Below are 21,345 nucleotides of genomic sequence, written 5' to 3'. Positions count from 1 at the left end.
CGAAAAAAATACTACTACTATGATACTATGAATGACACGTCGTCCACTTTTAACTTTGATAGTTGACATTCATGTGAGAATCCATTTATGTTTCTTAAATTAGATTGGGACATTCAATCAAGCCGCCTCACGTATAGTGAGGAAAGAGACAACTGGGATTTATGTTAAATTAAATAATTTAATTTTAAGAGTTAAATTAATCATTCATGGATGCATGAGGGATTAAAAATATTGTTCAAAAACGATACATATATTATGCATTTGTGAATTTTGGGGGACAACAAATATATTTGGGGCACAAATACTCAGTACAGGAATTAATTAAATGAACCCAATCATTTTTTTTCTTCTAAAAACTATAGTTTAAATCAGTAGTTATGGGTTACTATTTACATCAGTACAATCTTGTGTTGATGAGAAATGATTTAATTAGACAACAGAGTAATGGTTTCTATAGGCTATTGTAATCTCGCAATCATTAGGGATGTCATTTATATATTGTGACCTAAATCAATATTGTATCACTATTAACATGGTAAGACAAATGATTCTATCGATGCGTATATCTTCTTTGAAGTCGACATTGATTTTTTGTGGTAGAATAAATCGCTCCTTCACTTAACATTATTTTTCACTTAGACATCTTAAATAGACATTGTTCACTTTTAACACCTAAATCGGCCTTCAAGTATGTCACTTTAGCATGTTTTGCTGAATTAGCAAAATAATATTATGTGAGTGCGCTACACTCTTCAATGAGCTGAAAAGTGACGAATAATATGCGGACATGTGTCATTTTTATCCAAATAATTTATAATAATTAATTTAAATAAAAAAATATTCAAATAATTTATAAATAATTAATTTAAATAAAAAAATACCCCCTCCCCCTAACTTACCCACCCCACCAACCTTTTTCTTCAAACACTCCACCCACCTGCCACCCCCATCCCACCCACCTCACCAGTCTTCTTCTTCAAATACCCCACTCACCCCACTAGTCTTTTCTTCAAACACCCCACCCACCCTACCACCCCCACCCCACCCCCACCCTACCACCCCCACCCCATTAGTCTTCTTTAAAGACCCAACACCCCATCCCCATCCCCACACCCCAGTTATCTTCTTCCTCCCCCTTCTACAAACACTCCCCCACCCCCGACCAAATGATCTTCTCCATGAACAACAATTGATCATGCTTCACAAATTATTTTTTAATATTTTTCATCAATTTTGCTTCGATTTTTAATTTTTCTTCACTGATTTTGCTTGGTTTTTAAACTTTCTTCGTGAATTTAGCTTCATTTTTCAGATTTGCTTCATCGATTTTGCTTCGATTTTTAGTTTTTTTATTGATTTTGTTTGATTTCAATTTTCTTCACGAATTTAGTTTTAGTTTTCGATTTTTCTTCATCAATTTTGTTCGATTTTTAGCTTTCCTTCATTGATGTTGCTTGATTTTCAGTTTTTCGTCATCAATTCTGCCCTTAATGATTAAAAAAAAAAATGGTGTTTATTATCTAATCTTCACAAACCCCTAAATGCGTATATAAATTTCTCTCGACAATTTTTATTGTTAAATAAATTTAAGATTGACAAAAATGGTAGATAAAAATGTGAAAGAAGTATAAATTAATGGGGTGAGTTAATATACAATTTTTGACAAGTTGAGCTCGTAAATGTGTATCTAATTTTTAAATCTCTTTCAATAATTTTCACTATTAAATAAGCTTAAGATTGACGAAAATAATGTATAAAAATGAAGAAAAAGGTATAAATTAATAGAGGTGAGTCAATATATTGTTGGTGGGACAACTTGGGCACCACATCATTCAAAAAAAAGACTTTAACGCGTCTTTATGGAGGTGCAATACACGCACTTTGCCAACTCAGCAAAAGGATATCAAGTAAAAGATTACGCCAAGTTAAGGGGTGCCATTTTTTTTTATTCCACCATATCAGAAATGATACAAGTACATCATTTGAGCTATAAATTTCATATCAAATCCTAAGAATCTTAAGAGTAAACTGCTAGATTTAAGAAAATAATAGTGCTTCTGTTGAAGCTGTACAAGTTAAAAGGAAGGCTAGGTGGTTAATTTAACACACTGTCAGGAAGTTAGTTAGTGTCTTAATTATAATTAGTTATTTTAATGATAGATTAGAGAGAGTCGGTGGACTCTAATCCTTCAGATGTCTATAAATTGACGTAGAGTAGCAGTAGTTCAATGTAACTGTACATTTTCTTCTTCATTAGTTTTCAATGGAACAATGTTTCCTTCATTTCTCTTCTTCCAATGGAGTTTCTTAACATGGTATCAACTTATCTATTGTGATCCGAATCGAAAGTAGAATTACGCCAAGCTATAGAGTCAAAAGTAGTGCAAAAGCTAGAGAAATTTCTTCATCAAAAGCTAGGGTTTGAGATCAATTTCTCAAATGTGGTGAAATTTCTCAAATCTATGATTCAATTTCATATAATCGAGTTTAAATCTCACATTTGCTTGCCTTAAGAGTGTAGAATTGAGTGATGAATAAAGAGTACTAGATAATTTCAACCCCTGAAGAAACCAGAAACAACAATAATGGATATGCAGCTGGAAATTATTCAACTGCCCGGGAAGGACAGGTTGTTCCAAATTATCCTCTGTATACCCGTCTGATATTCAAGGTGCAGTTTTAATCTCTAGTCCGCTGATTGGTTCTGAAAACTATACATTACGGAGAAAATCCATGCGTATTACTAGGAAAGAACATACTAGGATTTCTATTAGGCACTGATAAGAAGGAATCATTTCCTTCTAATCTGCATAATCTCTAGGAAAGATGCAATGCTATATATCTAGCTTGAATAATGAACATTGTTTCGAAAGATCTACTTAGTTCTGTCATAGATGAATCTGATGCATAAGGTGTGGGAGGATCTGAGAGAGAGGTTTCATAAAGAAACTGCCTCTAGAGCTTTTTATTTCCATAAAAAAATAACATCACTTTCTCAAGACACAAATCTCTGTTACAAGCTATTACTCTAGTCTCGAGGCTTGACACCGATCAAATAACGGAATTCAAAACTAACTACAATACGAGAAACAAAAGATAAAAGGATTGATGAAAGCAAGTAATGATAGACACAAAGAATGAAATTGAAAGGGTATATCAAACCCTTAATCCTCTATTCAATAAATCAATTAAAACACCTAAACAACGACATAGACCTAAAGGGCATTGATTTTCAAGCAACCAACGTTTTCAAACGAGAAATAAAACCCTTAATCCTCTATTCAATAAATCAATTAAAACACCTAAACAACGACATAGACCTAAAGGGCATTGATTTTCAAGCAACCAACGTTTTCAAACGAGAAATAAACGTAAGCTAATCCAAGCTTACATACACTCACAAGAGTATATTTGTTCATTAACATCAAAGTTGCCCTCAAAATGAAAGAAACTCCTATCAAAAGTGACCCATTTGTAGCCAAAAACATAAATCAGCCCGCCTGGAGCAGATAGGGCGCATCTCTAGCGCACCTCAGGAGCAAATGCTTGTGTTTTGACCTGCTCAAGTATATCAAGGTTGGCCGCACCTCAGGAGCAAATGCTTCTGTTTTGACCTGCTCAAGTACATCAAGGTTGGCCACACCTCAAGCGCAGATGGGGCGCAGGTCCCCTCCAATGGACTTTTTAGCCCCGTCTCGCACTCCTTTGACCCCTCCAAGGTCCCTTGACCTTCCTTGAAGGTAATCATCATCCATTTGGCACCTTTTGATAGCACTAAAGAGACGTCAAACACCTTTAACTTCGTGAGCATCCTATCCAAAGGTCCGGAGGTAATTTGGATTGTATCATCATCTCCTTTTTAAAGAAAATTCATCCTCGAATCTACAACCTTAGAGCACAAGAGAAGAACAAACAACCAATACATTCTCGAAGCACGAGGGTTAGCACAAGGGTTAACATCAATATTTCCATGCCAAGCAGACACCCATTTCATAAATTACCAAATATCTATTAAGTCAATTGAAGAGAATTCATTATTCAAGGTGCAAATAGATTGGCTACGATAAGCATAAGAAACTCTCCCAAGTTATTTCCATTAATAAGTAAATCATTATATGTAGGAACAACCAAGGGTAGGGTCAAGTAGTCATTAGGGTGTAAATTACCCTTTCTTTCATAACATGCCATGTTTACACACAAGACATTCTCAACACAAACAAGGCTATCTTCAAAAGCAAAGTGAACGGAATGAAAAGAGCTAGAATTACCTAAGGAGCTACCAAAAACAAGATCATATGAAGGTAAGAGCAAACATCTTAAGCACCTCACACCCCACTCACTTGAACAACCTTCTAAGAAAGGTCTAACTTGTCTATCCACATAACTGTGACAAGGGACGAGGAATAAGAGTTGTTTATCATGTAGGGACCATAGACTCTCCGGAGAACAACAAATAGATTGGCCATCTGGGTTGGAGAGGCTACACATTTTATGCATATTCAAGTAATTCCAAAAGGTGGGTTGAGAGATATCAACACCATCTAGGTAGGATTTTAAGTCAAATATCTTGAAGAGATTGTCTACCATAGGGTAAATGTCTTTATGACCTAAGAAATGCTAGAAATAAGAGGGGGTAGGTACATATCTTCGGAGCAAAGCCTTGAACTTGCTTTCTTGCCTTTTGGACTTGCATTATGTGAACTTTCACTCTCATGCATCAACTTGGTGTTGTTTTGGGTACACAATCTGTATGTTTGTACAAAACCCTTCAATTTGAGTTCAAGACAGTTTCTAGAACAACACTGAAGTTTAACACCTTCAACGCAAGTTCAACATGAACTATCAAAAAAGTATAGAACTAAGTCCTCTAATTTCACGGAGTGTCCTTAAGGAATTAATTTTCCTCAAGTACCTGAGGTTGCAGAATTTTTCCTCCTAATATTAAATGGCCCACAATATGAAATTGGAGCCAAAACTTTTTAAAAGTTCAGGTATTTATAGCCATCAAGTGCCATTTCGAAAAGGAAGCAATGATTTATGGAAAGGTGTATCACTTCGGAGCAGTTATGTCTGTTCATTTCGAAACAATGTGTCTTTTCTGAACAGTCATGTTCGACCAAACAATCACCCTTTTTTCAAAATAGTGTGCCACTTTCTTGAAGGATTGCATCCCTTTCGAGGTGCGTCTCTGCATGCATGTTCATAGAGAAAATAATCTCTTGTTGGATTTTTGGATTAAAATTTCACTTGTTTTTTTTTTTCAAGTTTCAAATAAACTTTGTTTAAAAAATTAATCTCATCGATCATTTGAAAAATCCAAATTCGAAACCAAAGCTGAAGCCGAGCGAGCGACAACGACGACTGCGCGAGACACCTCTTGGTTCTTTCCTCACTATGCACTTGAGGGAGTGTTTCTTAGTAAAAACACAATCAAGTTTCTTTCTCCCACCAATGTGGGAGAAGTAGACTTTCCTTTAAGTGAGTACACTTTCCTTTTAAGTGCGTTCACTTTCCCTCCAAGAATTCCCTCCATTTTTCATTCACACATTCAATTGAATCCAATAATCCCCCACATGAATGGGGAATGACTATTCTTTATAAAGTTTTACAGACAAGTATGTGATCTGATTGCATCTGGATAAGTGGGTTTCCCTTTGAACTTTCCATAGTGAACATGCATCGAATGCACTCGGTCAATCGGTAGATTTAATATCTTTGAAACATTGAACTTTAGTATATACCTAGACACACATGTTACACAACTAACCTTTTACCGTTTATGGTTCTTATGATTTTATTCGTTTCAGATATAAAAACGTCTTGGTTTCATTAGAGCTTAGAGAATAGGCCTTTACTAACATTCTCCTTGAAACGACTTTTACTTTACCCTCACATAGGTGAATTCTTAATGTTCAATCCTATATATTAAACTATTTGGTCAAATCTGCCAAATATAGATACTCATTAAAAAGCTTTACACCATAAGCCTTATCCCTGTTTCTTAAACATTGTCTATATCATGATAATGGATTGGGTATATTGACAATGTTGAACCGTCAGTCACAACTTTGTTTGATCTCCTTGAACCCTGCTCTTGGGATCTCCAGTATGCTAGGTAGATTTACCACCATGCTGACTTATCCTAGGACGTAAACCCATTCCCTTCGATGTTCTCTCAAACCCTTCTCTAGATAGGCCTTTTGTAAGTAGATGTGACATGTTATCCTTTGACTTCACATAGTCAAAAGTGATAATTCCACTAAAGAGAAGTTCTCTAATGGTATTATGAATCCATCTTATATGACGAGATTTATCGCTATAAATCATGCTCCCTGTCTGATACAAACCAAACAAGGGAACACAAGAAAATGACATAAAGCAGTCCACAACAACAAAGGAAACCGAGTACCCAATAGACACAAGTTTTGGGTTCAACAACAACAACAAGAATACAAAGTAACAAGGTGTGTATGATACCAAAACAGCAAAAACAACACAAGATGAACAACAATATGACAAGAACAACAACAATATGATAACATCAACCTACGGCTTGAAGATTACAAGAGATAAACACTAACACGATTACAACAAAGTAAAGATAGATAGTGTGACATAGATTATTATAAGTCCTAAGAACTAAGGTGTGTATAAAACACCAAAACCCTTAATACAAGTAATAACAACATCGATACTCTTACGTGGTCACAAGAGGGACGTCAATCTCCCAAGCACCCAACGTTTCTAAGCCTTGAACCAACGACACAAGTGAATCCATACTTGGTTTAGTTAGTTTCATTTTTTTCTCCTAAAGAGAGAGGGGACTTGTGTTTCAAAATGTTATAATACTTACAATATCATTGAAAAACTAATGAATAAAACCCTACATTGTTCTATTTTTAGTGTATTACAAATATAAGGTGAAATAACCAAAAAGTCCCTTTAATGAAATGTGAGCAAAGGACGCCCATGGAATGTAACTTAGGGGCTGTTTTGGTGAGTTTCAAAGGACTTCTTCCACTTCACTTGTACACTCCCTTAGACGGTTGCAATACACACTCTCAGGCGTCCATCTCCGTGGTCGTGCCCATATCACTGCCCTACCTATCTCCACTTGGCTATCACAGAGTATACATACTGCTGCCAATGGTTTGGGACAATAAGGAATATCTTCCAAGAAATTCTAGAGCCATTCAACTTCTCCATCGGTTTTATCTAATGCGATAAATTTAGATTCCATTATAGAGCAAGCAATACATGTCTGATTTCCAAGAAACTGCTTCTCCACCTAAAGTAAATACATATTCATTTGTGGATTTTACTTTATTTAATCCGGTGATCCATTTTGCATCACTATATCCTTTAATTACCGCTGAATATTTATTATAATGCAAAGCATAGTCTTGAGTGTATTTAAAATACCCTAAAACTTTTTTTATTTTCATCCAATAAGTTTTATTGGGATTACTTGTATACCGGCTCAATTTACTAATAGCATATGCTATGTCTGACCGTGTATAGTTTCTGATATATATTAAACATCCCAACACTCTTGCGTAGTGCAACTGTGAATCACTTTCTCCTTCATTCTTTTGAAGTGCAAAGCTCATTTCTAATGGAGTCTTGGCAATACCGAATTCCAACTACTTGAACATGTCAAACACCTTTTCAGTATAATAAGACTGTGACAATGCCAACCCGTGTGGAGTTTTATGGATTTTTCTTCCTAAGATCATATCTGCCACTCCAAGGTCTTTCATATCAAACTTGCTCTTAAGCATTCGTTTCATAGCATTTATGTCAGAAATATCTCTACTGATTATCAACATATCATCAACATATAAATAAATAATGACCTTGTGATTTGGAATATCTTTAATATAAACACATTTATCATATTCGTTTATCTTAAACCCGTTTGCCAACGTGGTTTGGTCAAACTTCACATACCACTATTTGGGTGCTTGTTTTAGTCCATAAAGTGACTTAACAAGTTTGCACACCTTCTTTTCTTTACCAGGAACCACAAAACCCTTGGGTTGTTCCATGTAAATTTCTTCCTCTAATTCTCCATTTAGGAATGCTGTTTTTACATCCATTTGATGGATTTCAAGACCATATACCATCGCTAAGGCAATTAACATCCGTATTGACGTTATCCTTGTTATAAGCGAGTATGTATCAAAGTAATCAAGGCATTCCTTTTGTTTAAAGCCTTTTACTATAAATCTTGTCTTATATTTGTCAATAGTATCATCCATTTTTATTTTTCTTTTGAAGATCTATTTAGAACCTAAGGGTTTATTTTCTGGAGGAAGATCAACCAACTCCTAAGTATGGTTGTTCAAGATTGATCCAATCTCACTATTAACGGTCTCTTTCCAAAAGGATGAGTCTGAAGACGACATTGCTTCTTTAAATGTTTGAGGCTCATTTTCTAAGAGAAATGTTACAAAATTCGATCCAAACGAAGTTGACGTTCTTTGACATGTACTACATCTTGGATTCTTATCATTATGTACATCCTCTCTTGGTTTTTCCTGAGTTCGTTTAGACCCTCCACTAGACTGTTCATGCCTAGTTTTATACGGATAAATGTGTTCAAAGAACTCAACATTATCTGATTCAATTACCGTATTTTCATTGATATCCGGATGTTCAGATTAATGAACCAAAAAATGACATGCTTTACTACTTTTAACAAATCCTATGAGCACATAGTCCACTATCTTAGAGCCTATCTTCACCCTTTTAGGCATAGAAACTTGGTCTTTCGCTAGACAACCCCACACTTTGAAATATTTCAAGTTGGGTTTCCTTCCTTTCCCTTTTTTTCATATGGAATTGATAGTGTATTACTGTGGGGCACTCTTTTGAGTATTTGGTTAGCTGTAAGGATAGCTTCCCCCCATAAGTTTTGCGGTAAACCTGAACTTATAAGTAAGACATTCATTATTTCCTTTAAGGTTCGGTTTTTTCTTTTCACAATTCTATTAGATTGAGGTGAATACAAGGCCATAGTTTGATGGACAATTCCATTTTCTACATAAATTTCTGTAAAGGGAGATTCATATTCTCTACCCCTGTCACTTCTTATCGTTTTGATCTTTTTCTCTAACTAATTTTCAACTTCTATTTTATATTGTCTAAACGCATCTATTGCTTTATTCTTACTATTTAGCAAATACACATAACAATACCTAGTGCAATCGTCAATAAAAGTTATAAAATACTTTTTTCCACCACGAGATGGTGTTGACTTCATATCACCAATGCCGATGTGGATTAAGTCTAAGTGATTGAAATTCTTTCAACGGATTTATATGGATGCTTAGCATACTTTGATTCCACACATGTTTGACATTTTATTTATTGCACTCAAAGTTTGGCAAAACTTCTAAATTAATCAGTTTTTGTAAAGTTTTGTAATTGACATGTCCTAATCATTCATGCCCCAATTCATTAGACTTAAGAAAGTAAGAAGAAATACAACTTTTATTGATTTCAACTGTCATTACATTCATCTTAAATAGGCCCTCAGTGAGGTAGCCTTTTCCTAGGTACACTTTCCCTTTACTAAGTACAATCTTGCTTGAAACAAACACATTTGAATCCATTTTTATAGAGAAGTGATACAAAAATCAAGTTCTTTCTCAACTCCGACACATAAAGGATGTTGTTGAGATTCGACACTTTTCCTGACGTCATTTTCAAGCATATTTTTTCTGTCCCTTCAACTTTTGCAATTTTTGAGTTTGCCATATATATCTTCTCCTTACCTTGAGCTAGAGCGAATGCAACAAATAACTCTTTATCGCCACAAACATGGAGGGTGGCACCGGAATCCATCCACCATCCTCTAGGATTTCCCGCTAAGTTATATTAAAAAAGCATGACACATAGATCATCTATTTCATTCTTGGATTTAGCCATATTGGCTTGATCCTTCTTTTTGCCTTTCTTTGGGGCACGAGAATCTGTTGACTTATGGCCAGTCTTGCCATAATTTAAACACTTTCCTTGGATTTCTTCCTAGGTTGATTACTTTGTTGTCCAGCTTTCTTCCGCTTCTTTGAGTTGTTGGATTCGTCTTCTAAAATGTTAGCTCTACTCATTATGGAATTTCTTTTTGACCTTCTCTCTACTGCTTTGTTTTCTTCCTCAATGCCCTACCTCACAATGTGGTCTCTGACCGTCATCTTCTTCTTTTTGTGTTTCAAATCATTTTTGAAGTCCTTCCACAAAGGTGGCGATTTCTCTATTATTGCAGCAACTTAAAAAGCCTCGTTCACAACCAAACCTACAATAAAGTTTATGTGAACATTAAGAACATATTTAACATGTTCAAATTAGGTATTTACTATATTCATACCTTCAGTAAGGAGATTGTGGATGATTACTTGCAATTCCTGTACTTGAGATACGACAGTCTTGTTGTCAATCATTTTGTATTCAAGGAACTTTGCAACTTAGAACTTCTTATTTCCAGCATCCTCAGTCATATACTTTCGTTCCAGTGCATTTGTATAAATTCATTCTAGTCAACATAGAACTCTTTTGATGTCTTCATTCCGCTGTACATATTGTATAAATCGTCTTAGAGAACACTTAGGATATAATTCCTGCATAGGAAGTCAGAATGTTTCCATGTCTCCAATACAATAAAACGATCCTTGTCCGATGTTTCTTTGGGCAATTCTGGAGCATCTTTAGATATAAATCTTTGAAGATGCAAAGTTGTCAGATTAAAGAACTTCTTCTGTTGCCAATATTTATAATCTATACCTAATTTTTTTTTGGATTTTTCCTTGGTGCCATAGCGAGTGGCGCAGTTGTGCGACTTGTTGTAGCAACATTCATTGTTGCTACACATGTCCCACCATCAGTTACATGACCATCAATAGTCATTTTTCCTGTCATAGAAAAGACAGTCAACTTTAGTATATCAATATACTAATTACAAGTTTGTAGAAACTTTAAACAATACTTATTTCTAGTTTAACGATAAGTTTTTATGTCTTCTAATTGTTATCCGAATGACTTTTAACTTGTGATGAAGTTTTTATTTCTTTAAATCACTTGTTAAGTTCAAATAAAGTAGAAAGCATAAAACTTTAATCTCTAGAAACCAAATAATACAAATTATGGCTTAATTTCTTAAAATTGTTGTTTTGGATAGACAATCTGTATGTTTTCACAGTATCCTTCAATCTAAGTTCAAGACAGTTTCTAGAATAACATTAAAGTTTAACACCTTCAACACAAGTTCAATATGAACTATCAAAGAAGTATGTTTATTTAACAAAAATAAGATAAAGTAGAAGTAGAACCAAGTCCTCTAATTTCACGGAGTATCCTTAAGAAATTAATTCTCCTCAAGTACCCGAGGTTGCAAAATTTTCCTCCTAGAATAAAATAGCTCACAATATGAATATAACAGTACCTCAAATGTTCAAATTCTTCTAACACACTCAACGGCTGATGATCACACAAAGTTTTTAGAAGAAGAAGAGTATTGTACTCAAAATTTCGTACATACCTGAGAAAAAAGTTCAGGAATTTATAGCCATCAAGTGCCCTTTTGGAAAGGAAGCAATGGTTCATGGAAAAGTGTATCACTTCTGAACATTCATGTTTGTCTATTCTAAAATAGTGTCTTTTCTGAACAATCATGTTCGACCGAACAATCACCCTTTTTTTAAAATAGTGTGTCATTTCTTTGAAGGGTTGCGTCACTTTCAATGTGCATTTCTGCGTGCATGTTCATGAAGATAATATTTTTTATTGGATCTTTGGATTAAAATTTCACTTATTTTTTAAAAGTTTCAAATAAACTTTGTAAATTTAAGTCCGAAGCCGAAGCCGAGCCAAGTAAGCGACGACAATGGCGCGAGGCACCTTTTGGTTCTTGCCTCACTATCCACTTGAAGGATTGTTTCTTAGTAAAAACACAATAAAGTTGTTTTCTCCCACCAATGTGGGAGAAGTAGACTCCTTTAAGTGAGTACACTATTCTTTTAAGTGAGCTCACTTTTCCTTCAAGAATTCCCTCCATTTTCCATTCACACATTCAATTGAATCCAACTTGTGGAAATTGGCAAAATACTAACTCCAAAGGTAGAAAACAACAAGGGTTTGGGTTTGTCACTAAGCTCTCTTTCATAAGCTCAAAGCACTTTATCCTCACTACTCATCTCCCACCTCATCGTATAGTTAAAATTCATGACCCTTTCTTCTTGAGGCCAAACATCTTCATGGGAAACTTTCATCATCAATTCATTAGGTACACTAATGTTTCCTTCAACTTTCGCTAATTCCCCTTCACTCCCAAGGTCTTTACCCTCTTGGGTGTTTCGCACCACCATCTTCTTGGGTCTTCTTATCCCCAACAAAGTAAGCATTACTTTTCACCAATACTATTTTTCTTTGATTGGGGCATTCACTTGCCTTATTACCCCAACCTTGACATTTAGAGCAAACAATACCTTTAGGATTGGTGTTAGAATATTGATTGCCTTCATTCTTTGGTGAATACCTTGGGATTGCCTTCTCAATGACCTTTTTATCAAAGGACTTATCTTAATGGTCACTTCAACAAGGTATTCTATTTGTTCAAACTTGTAGATGACTAATTAAGAGACAATGTAGTAGTCCAACCTACCTCTGAATCGAGCCATGCAATGATTTTGTGGTTCAACAATCTTAAGACGAAGGATTAAGTTTTGGAATTCCTCATAGTGTCTTCCACACCTCTACCTCCTTGTTGCAAATTATAGATCTTGGTGAGTTGCTCTTGTTTGAACCTTTCCGTTATGTAGCTCTTTCTTAAAAGTGCCCTCAATTCATCCCAATTCGGAAGGTCGAAATTACTATTTCTCTCTCGTTGCACCCTCTTAGTCTAATACCAAGTAAAAGCATACCCTTCAAATTGAGTAATTGTATGAGAGACTTTCTTATGTATGGTTAACTTATTGAGTTGAAAGATCCTATTGCATTTTACTTCCCAATCAAGGTAAATCAATGGATCACTAGTTTCTTTGAAGGTAGAAAAAGTGATCTTGATGGAGCTAAGACCCGAGTCTCGACCCATATTTATTTCTTGAGCCTAGTGATCTCTTTAATATTGTGGTTGGTTTCCCAAATTCCCTCTTCCACGAGGAACCAGACCAAATTTTTCTCCCCGTCCTCTATGTCCTCTCCCTACATGCCTATCCTATTTCGTACAGACTCTTCATACATGGCCAACTCATTTATCACTTCATGTTCTTGTTCTTGAGGCTCTTCTCCTCATATATCTTTAAGTTGGAATGGTTGATTGTGGTTACCCGGTATTTGAGGTGGTAGGTTTTGGTTGAGTGAGGCTCGAGGTAGTCCTTGGTGTATTTATATGTGTGGTTTTTGGTTTTGTGAGATTCCATGGTTGTATATTGGGGTTGTGGTAGACGTACGAGATTTTGATTATACGGATAAGTAGTAGTTTGTGGGATGGTTTCATGGGTTTGTGGTTGAGGTTGGTATATTTGGTGGAGGGTTTCCAGGGTGATAGTAGGAGAAGTATTTCGAGCTTATCCACTATGAAGAGTGACATAGTTGATTTTGTTGCTAAATGTCAGAGTTGTCAGCAGATAAAGTACGAGCATCAGAAGCCTGGTGATACTCTTCAGAGGATGCTTATTCCTGAATGGAAATGGGAGAAGATAACTATGGATTTCGTTGTTGGTCTTCCCTAGACTTTGGGGAATGATGATTCTATATAGGTTATTGTGGATAGGTGATGATAGGCGAAATTACGCGCCTATATCAATATATTTTGCCCATATTTTAGCCTAGTTTCGAGAACTAATTATCTATTTCGTACACTTTTAGTCCTTTTTCCTGTATATGAGCTAACAAATGTGATTAGGAAAGTTTCAGGTATAAATGATGCAAAATACAGCAATTTATGGCTTACTTGACGCAAAAGAAAGCTCACAAACGAGATGGAAAGGAGCTGGACGCATAAAGGACTAAATCTGCTGCATGGAAAATCTGTCCCGGGCTAAAACAGCATTTCTGAAGACTTTGGGACTTACAGACACAAAGCTGGATTTTTGCCATAATACATTAACCTAGTGCAATTAGGTTATGTGTTTCATCATTCTATTTGGATTATAATTTTGTAACCTTACCCTAGTACAATTGGGTCAAGGATTTCATTAGTATATTAGGATTTGGTTATTTATTTTATTAGTTTAGTAGGAGTAGGATAGGAGTATTATAAATACCCTATCATGTTAGAGATTTTCAAAGAGAAGAAAAGGGGGGGAGACATTCTGACAATTCATTCATCTCCTTACAATTAAGACATCTTCCTACAACCCATTCTCAATTCTTCATTCTTCTACTCTTAAATTCCACAACAAGAGAATCGTTACTTGCTACGGAATCACTAAAACCACACGCCAAACACCTACTATTCACGCCATCCACCATGCAAAACGTGATATCCTTCGCATTCATGGGTAACTAAATCTCTTAGTTGGGGTTATGGAAGCCGAATGAGTTACTATCTATAGCTATGAGTTTGTGAGTTCAAGACAAGTATATTGCTTATATCATTATTCTCTTCATCTTAAATCTACATTCTTTGCGGTTCAAACACAAGAACACGCCATTCTAACATCTAACCTGTTCGAGAGAAAGGTTATTTGTCTAGAAAAGAAGACGCATAGACCAACGCCAGTCTAACATCTGACTTGTTCGAGAGAAAAGTTATTTGTCTGGAAAAGAGATAATGTCAAGGTAGTAGGACACCCTTTCCTATTAAAAAGCTAGTGCCGTACCTGGACTAACTTCTTGGAGAATTCGTACCGTTAGTCACGCTTTAAGCTCGAGAGAGTTAAAGTGAAATAGTCCTTGTTTAGGTCGAGAGACGCTTGGATTTACCATCGACTACAATTCTCTATAAGCAATTACATGTCAAGACTCTACACACTCATAGCCAATAGAGACGTATACCTCAGAAGGTGGACATAACCCCAACGCCTCAATTCTCATTGTTTACAACACACGTGACAATCTCTCTTTATTTTGCTATTTTCAGTTCTTACATTCTTGTTTTGGTTACATACTACAATCCCCCCTCTCCTACGAGACTTGCACTAAAAGTCTAGTAATTTTTCTTGCTTGTTGGCCAAGCTATTCTCTGTGGGATCGATACCCAACCCAGGTTGGGTTCTATATTTGCTAACGACCGCTTTACACTCCCACGAGAGCTGTAGATTGAGCGTTATCAATAGGTTTACTAAGTCTGTACATTTTATTCCAGTTCAAATGACTTATAATGCAGAAAAGTTGGCCAAGATTTATCTTAAGGAGATTGTTTGATTGCATGAGGTACCAATTTATATTATTACGGATAGGGATATTCAATTTACCTCTTATCTTTTTGAAGAAGTTGCATGAGGAGTTGCGTACTAGGTTGGACCTAAGTACAACTTTTTACCCTCAGACTGATGGGCAGTTTGAGCGAGCGATTTAGGTATTGGAGGATACGCTCCATGCGTGTGTGATAGATTCTGGAGGTCATTGGGATCATTTCTTACCTTTGGTTGAGTTTGTATATAATAACAACCATCATTTGAGTATTGATATAATGCCGTTTGAGGCTTTGTATGGGAGGAGGTATAGATCTCTTATTGGATGTTTTGATGCTTTTGAGGTGAGACCGTGGGGTACTGATTTGTTGAGACTCGTTAGAGAAGGTCAGGTGCTCAAAACATGCAAAAGGAGTATATGGATAAAAAAGTTAGAGATATGCACTTTATGGAGGGTGAGCAAGTGTTGCTCAAAGTTTCAACTATGAAGGGTCTTTGCGTTTTGGGAAGCAATGTAAGCTCAATCCTAGATATGTTGGGCCATTTGAGATTTTTCAGCATGTGGGGTCGGTGGCCTATAGGTTTGTATTTCTTCTGAGTTTGCTGGGAGTTCACTCCATGTTTTATGTATTTATGTTAAAAAAGTTTCATGGTGATGGTAACTACATAATTCATCTGGATTCGATCTTGTTAGATAAAAACCTCTCTTATGAAGAGGAACCTGTTGCTATCCTTGATAGAGATGTCCGTAAGTTGAGGACTAAGGAGATTGCGTCTATGAAGGTCCAATGGAGAAATCGTCCTATTGAGAAAGCCACTCGGGAGATCGAAGCAGACATGCGTAGCAAGTATTCATGTCTTTTTGCTGATTCAGGTAATTTTGTATTTTCCCTTTTTATCTCTTGTTTGCCCGTTCGGGGATGCACGATTGTTTAATTGTGTAACGCTCCAAGTCTGTACCCCAGACGCTACACGATGCTCATAATTCCGAAGGACCACAAGCTAACCCATGACTGGTACCTGCTGCAATAACTGAATAGTAATACTGTAATTATGCAAAAATTAGGCGGAAACTTTCCATTGAAATAAAACTGAATAAGGTATAACAATACCATAACTGAAACATCTGCCTGAAAATACTCTAGTTTGAAAATCCTCTACTGTCTGAGTCATGGACTTGATGGGACAAACCCTCAACTAACTCTAACTACTGAAAAATGTACTGATAAATCAAAATACTAAAGAAAATAATCATGTCCTCAAACTATGAGGACTTACCACTAACTTTGACTGCTGAAGATCTGAACTGCTAAGGGTGCTCGAGAGCCCGTGCATCTGAACCTATGATATAAGACATCATAACGCAAGAGAAAAGTATGGGTCAGTAATTTGAATGTAATGGTATGATAAGTGAGGTAGGCTGAAATGCGTGGGTTCATATGCATGAACAATATTGACTGAATGACATGAATATAACTGAATGAGAGTACATGCATGAATACGTAGATTGTAACTGAGGTCGTGATAACACTGAATACTGAGTCTAAGTACTAATTAACTGATACTGTATTACTGATAGATAGGTGTATCTGATAGTCTTGATTCTGTGGAACTATGCTGAGTTCCGTACTGAACTAAGTGACTGTGTCTGACAGTCCTGAATTTGTAGAATTAAATTGAGTTCTATACTGAGACTGAATCTGAAGCTGAGGTTGTGGGTGGTAATCATCTAATTGACATGCCCTTTTTTAAGTAGATTGGGGTCTAATCTGTAACCCCAGTTGGAAGGGTGTCAATACTGTGCCATAGGTAGAGATAAGCTGTGAGTTAACCCTTTCTGACAGAAAGCTCTTTCGTTAACCCTCGCTGGCAAGAAAACTTGTGTGAGATGTATCAACCCTAATCTGGCAGGAAGATATCTCAACCTGCGTTGGCTATGTAGTTCTGTAACGCAGGGATTGCTACTAAGTGTCAAACCCTCTGCTGACAGGAATGCCCCCCTCCCTAGGTTAACTCGGTGCTGAATCCTACTCCCAACTGAATAGACACTGAACTGATTTCCTAGTTCATATTAGGCTTGACTGAACTGTTACTGAGTTTATTAATTTCCGTTGAGTGACAGAATACTATTGAATTCTATTAGCTGACTGAGTTTACTGAGGTCTGAACTGAATACTAAACTAGACGGGACTAATACTGGGTCTACTTAGTTTTTTTTCAGTCCTGTAACTGACTGAGAGTACTACTGATCGTGACATGATTGAGATTATTTTGTAACTGATACTGGCTCTAGGTAAACAGCTAAATTGTCGGGTATTAAATACCCCCAGGACTCGATAGCATGAAAAGTAAAGCATCACATGACCTTGCATAGCATACAAATGCACACTTGTTCATAATGCATCTATAGAGGTATTTTATCAGACACTTGCATGGCATGGACTAGTATACATACTAGCATGGTATAATCTTATTATTACATTCACATGAGCAGTTCACCAAACACTTGGATGGCATAGTATATACACATAACACTAAATAACATGTGAGCATCATGATTCAATTCCAAATTCACAATTCCATGGGTTTCAACATGAATTCACATGATAAATCACACATATCAATTAATTCTACATCAATCTTGTAATAAATCATGAAGTAGAAAACCCAATTAAATAATACTCATGAATATACTTTAATTACAAATCATGGAAATCATGAAATCAATCAACTTGAAGTTCAAAAGAGTTTCTTGGACTTCAAGGGTGGAAGGAACCTTTCGATGAACACTTCATATACCTTAAAGCTTGAATTCTGAAAGATTGATGGATTTTCTGGGAACTTGGATTCTTGAATGTGATGAACTATTTGTTCTTGAAAAATTCTAGAGAGAATGAGTAAATTTTGTCTTTTGAAAGACTTAATTACATGTTTTTGCGGCTGATATAAGATGGGAAAAGGCCCATTTACCCCTCTGGATGCGGGTTTTAATTACTGAAAACTGGACTAGCAATGCGCAGACTGACGCACCACGTCGTTGGCATCGACGCGATGGCCAATGTGCCGCATCGAGTCCGCTTCGGTTCACTGAAATTTGCACTGAGCTGAGGAAAAAATTATTTGTCGATGCGATGGACGACGCGACGCGTCGAGATCGCATCGACTCACTTTTTTGGTCACTTGAACATGGTGTAAACGAGGTCCAAAAAATTTGAAACTTGTCCGAAAATACCTACTGACATTCCTGATCATGAATTAATCTAAAGATCGATACTTTAAGGTCATAAGAGTCGTGAAATAGAGTTGCCAACTTACGATGACCAAAATAATACTAAGTCTGAATATTTAGCTAGAATTTTTTTCTAAGTCTGGGACCCCTTAACAAGCTTTAAGGGACTGAGTTAAGCTTAGGATTTTTGCGGAGTCTTACAAATTAGTATCTGATGTAACAACCCTTCTGGTCGTTTGTGCAATTTTCTCATCTTTCCTATATTAGCTCTCCTCGTAGTTTGTATACGTGAGTTATATGACTTACGGGATGGGTAATACCAATTCTTGAGGTGTTAGAAAGCAATTTAAGTCATTAGTTGGATTATTGAATTTTAATAAATTTAAGCTTGACCACAGTTATCCTTTGCTCAAGATGACATCGATTTGGTATGTTAATATTTTCAATAGGTGGAACATACTTTTTAATTAAGTTACACGTTTAATTTATTTCTATGGGGTTTCGATCAAGGCCTGAGAATTTATTAGAAATTTTGGATATTTTAGATAATTAATTTTAATTAGTTAATGGTTCAAAATCATAATTTATTTACTTATATGATTAATTAAAAATAAAATAAAATGAATTTAAGTAAGGTAGAATTTACCAATAATAATAATCACAACATGAGATATTAGGACAAAAAAGGAGGGTTCACAGTTTGATAGAAAGATCTCGGAGGTTTCGGGTAAGAGTTAAATTCGAATTTATTTAGTTTGAATTTATTTCATACTCCTCCATTACGGTTTTACTTTAGTGCAGATTTTAGATTTGTGTGTTAGTGTATATATTGGTTAAGTTATATAAATAATGACAAAAAATGTGCTTATGAATGGAAATTCGTGTACAGTGTGTGCGTATGAAAGAGTTAGGCGAGAATGATAATTTTGGTTGGGAATGTGATGGTGTAAAAACCAAGAAGTGCATGTTTGATGACTTTGATAGTTACAGTGTCAAAGATGTATTGTTTCTTAGTTTCAGATTCAAATTTTTCCGTATGGAATTAATTACAACTTTTGACAATTTAGATTTTTTGATCTAAATTTTTAAAGTAAGAATTTATAAAACAAGTGTTATTAGATTTATACTCTTATGGAGATTATATATTTGAGCAGATTTTAATTATTTGAAGACTTTACGAAAGGACTAGACCCTTGCAAATCAGCTTGCATTTGGATTCTTTGGTTGAGGTAGGTTACGGTTTAATCGGAGTTTAGACTTGATTTAATTGTATGTATGCTCCTAAATTGGATGCTTATTGATTGTTATTCAGACATGCTTGAATTTGATGACATTTGAAATATTGAGACGTGTATAAATAATTATTGAAAATTTACTTGCTGAAATTATCCTATGACTTTAAGTGTACTTGTAAACTTACTACATCGAATAATATCTTGAGATATAGTGTGAATTTGATAAAACATCCCTTATATGTTTATGGGGGATCGGGTATCACGCTGGGACGAATATGATATTGATATTACTTATTTATGGAGGATCGGGTACCACGTCGGTATGGTACATGAGCATAGATTGTTCCCTGTAGGTCATGACTAGTTGGACAAAAATAAGTCCCTTAGCATGTGTGTATATATTTGTGTTGAATTTGAAAGGTTGTATGGGTTATTAAGTACATAACGAGCTAATGATATTCTAATTGCGAGATTTAGAAGGATGTGGTTGTTACTTATGTTATTGTTGTTGATTCTGTGGATGTTTACAGTATGGTTGATACTCTTGATAGTTATGTGGCTTATTTGTAAGCATTGTTTGACCTGTTGTTGATGTATTGTTGATTCATTGAATACTTGTTATGTGATGATGCATGTCTACTTGTTATTTAATTTATGTTGTGTACATGCTGTTAAATTGAGTTGGCCTATGATACCTACCATTACATAGTGGTTTGTACTGATAATACCCTGTACTTTTCTTTTGTTGAGTGCAGAAAGTGTTCCAGAGGCTCAGACACGGCCTCACCTCTAGCGTTTGATAGAAGATCTCGATTCAAGGATGAACACTTCATCTCCAGGATGCCATGGATCATATCCTATTAGTATTGTTCATCTTTCGGGCAATGACACACTTTTTATTATTCTTTATTTTGGATATATCTTTAGACATGATCTTTGGTCTAGAAGTTCTTGTACGATGACTTTCGGGTCTTGGCGATTTCAGTAAGTAGTTTGTTTGATTTCAGCATTACTAATGATTAGCTCCAGATTATTGTTGTTAAGTTGATTTTATGATAATATCGTTTTAATATTGACTAAGTGATTAGGTAATGGTTCGGTATATATGGTTATCCTACGGGAAGATTAGTATGGGTGCCACTCATGGCCATTTGGGGCGTGACAGAAAAAACTTTCCATGCCTTCCATTCTTTGGCTTAAGGATTCAATTGCGGCTAAGATTGAGTTTGAAGCATTGTAATCCACCACTTGTGGGATGTCATCATCCGAATCCATTGTATCTAACAAAAGAAATACTAAACAGAAACAACAAACAAGCTAGAGTTAAGAACTCAACCGCACAAGCTCTCGGAGCACACACCTTTGTTTTGTCTCTCAATTGGTATCGCTATTGTTGAAAGATCATTTGTACTCCAATTAGAAAACATGGTATCAATTGTGGCTTATGGTCGAGATGGATTCTTGTTTGAAATTTAAAAGAAAACTCAAAAACAAACTAACGTACTTTAATCAAGAAAGAACAAAA

At 35.7% G+C, this 21,345-nt stretch overlaps 1 long non-coding RNA gene across 1 annotated transcript; it reads left to right on the top strand.

The window, feature by feature from the left end:
- Positions 1–2,247: 2,247 nt before the first annotated feature.
- Positions 2,248–20,839, top strand: LOC124896792. The gene is made up of 3 exons (XR_007053253.1): positions 2,248–2,671; positions 19,740–19,814; positions 20,576–20,839. It is a non-coding gene; the product is annotated as an uncharacterized LOC124896792 (long non-coding RNA).
- Positions 20,840–21,345: the final 506 nt, after the last annotated feature.

Source organism: Capsicum annuum, chromosome 3 (assembly GCF_002878395.1).
Source record: "Capsicum annuum cultivar UCD-10X-F1 chromosome 3, UCD10Xv1.1, whole genome shotgun sequence".
Classification (NCBI taxonomy): Eukaryota; Viridiplantae; Streptophyta; class Magnoliopsida; order Solanales; family Solanaceae; genus Capsicum; species Capsicum annuum.
The sequence above is the reverse complement of the archived record's forward strand: the minus strand, read 5'-3'. Positions and strand labels throughout refer to the sequence as shown.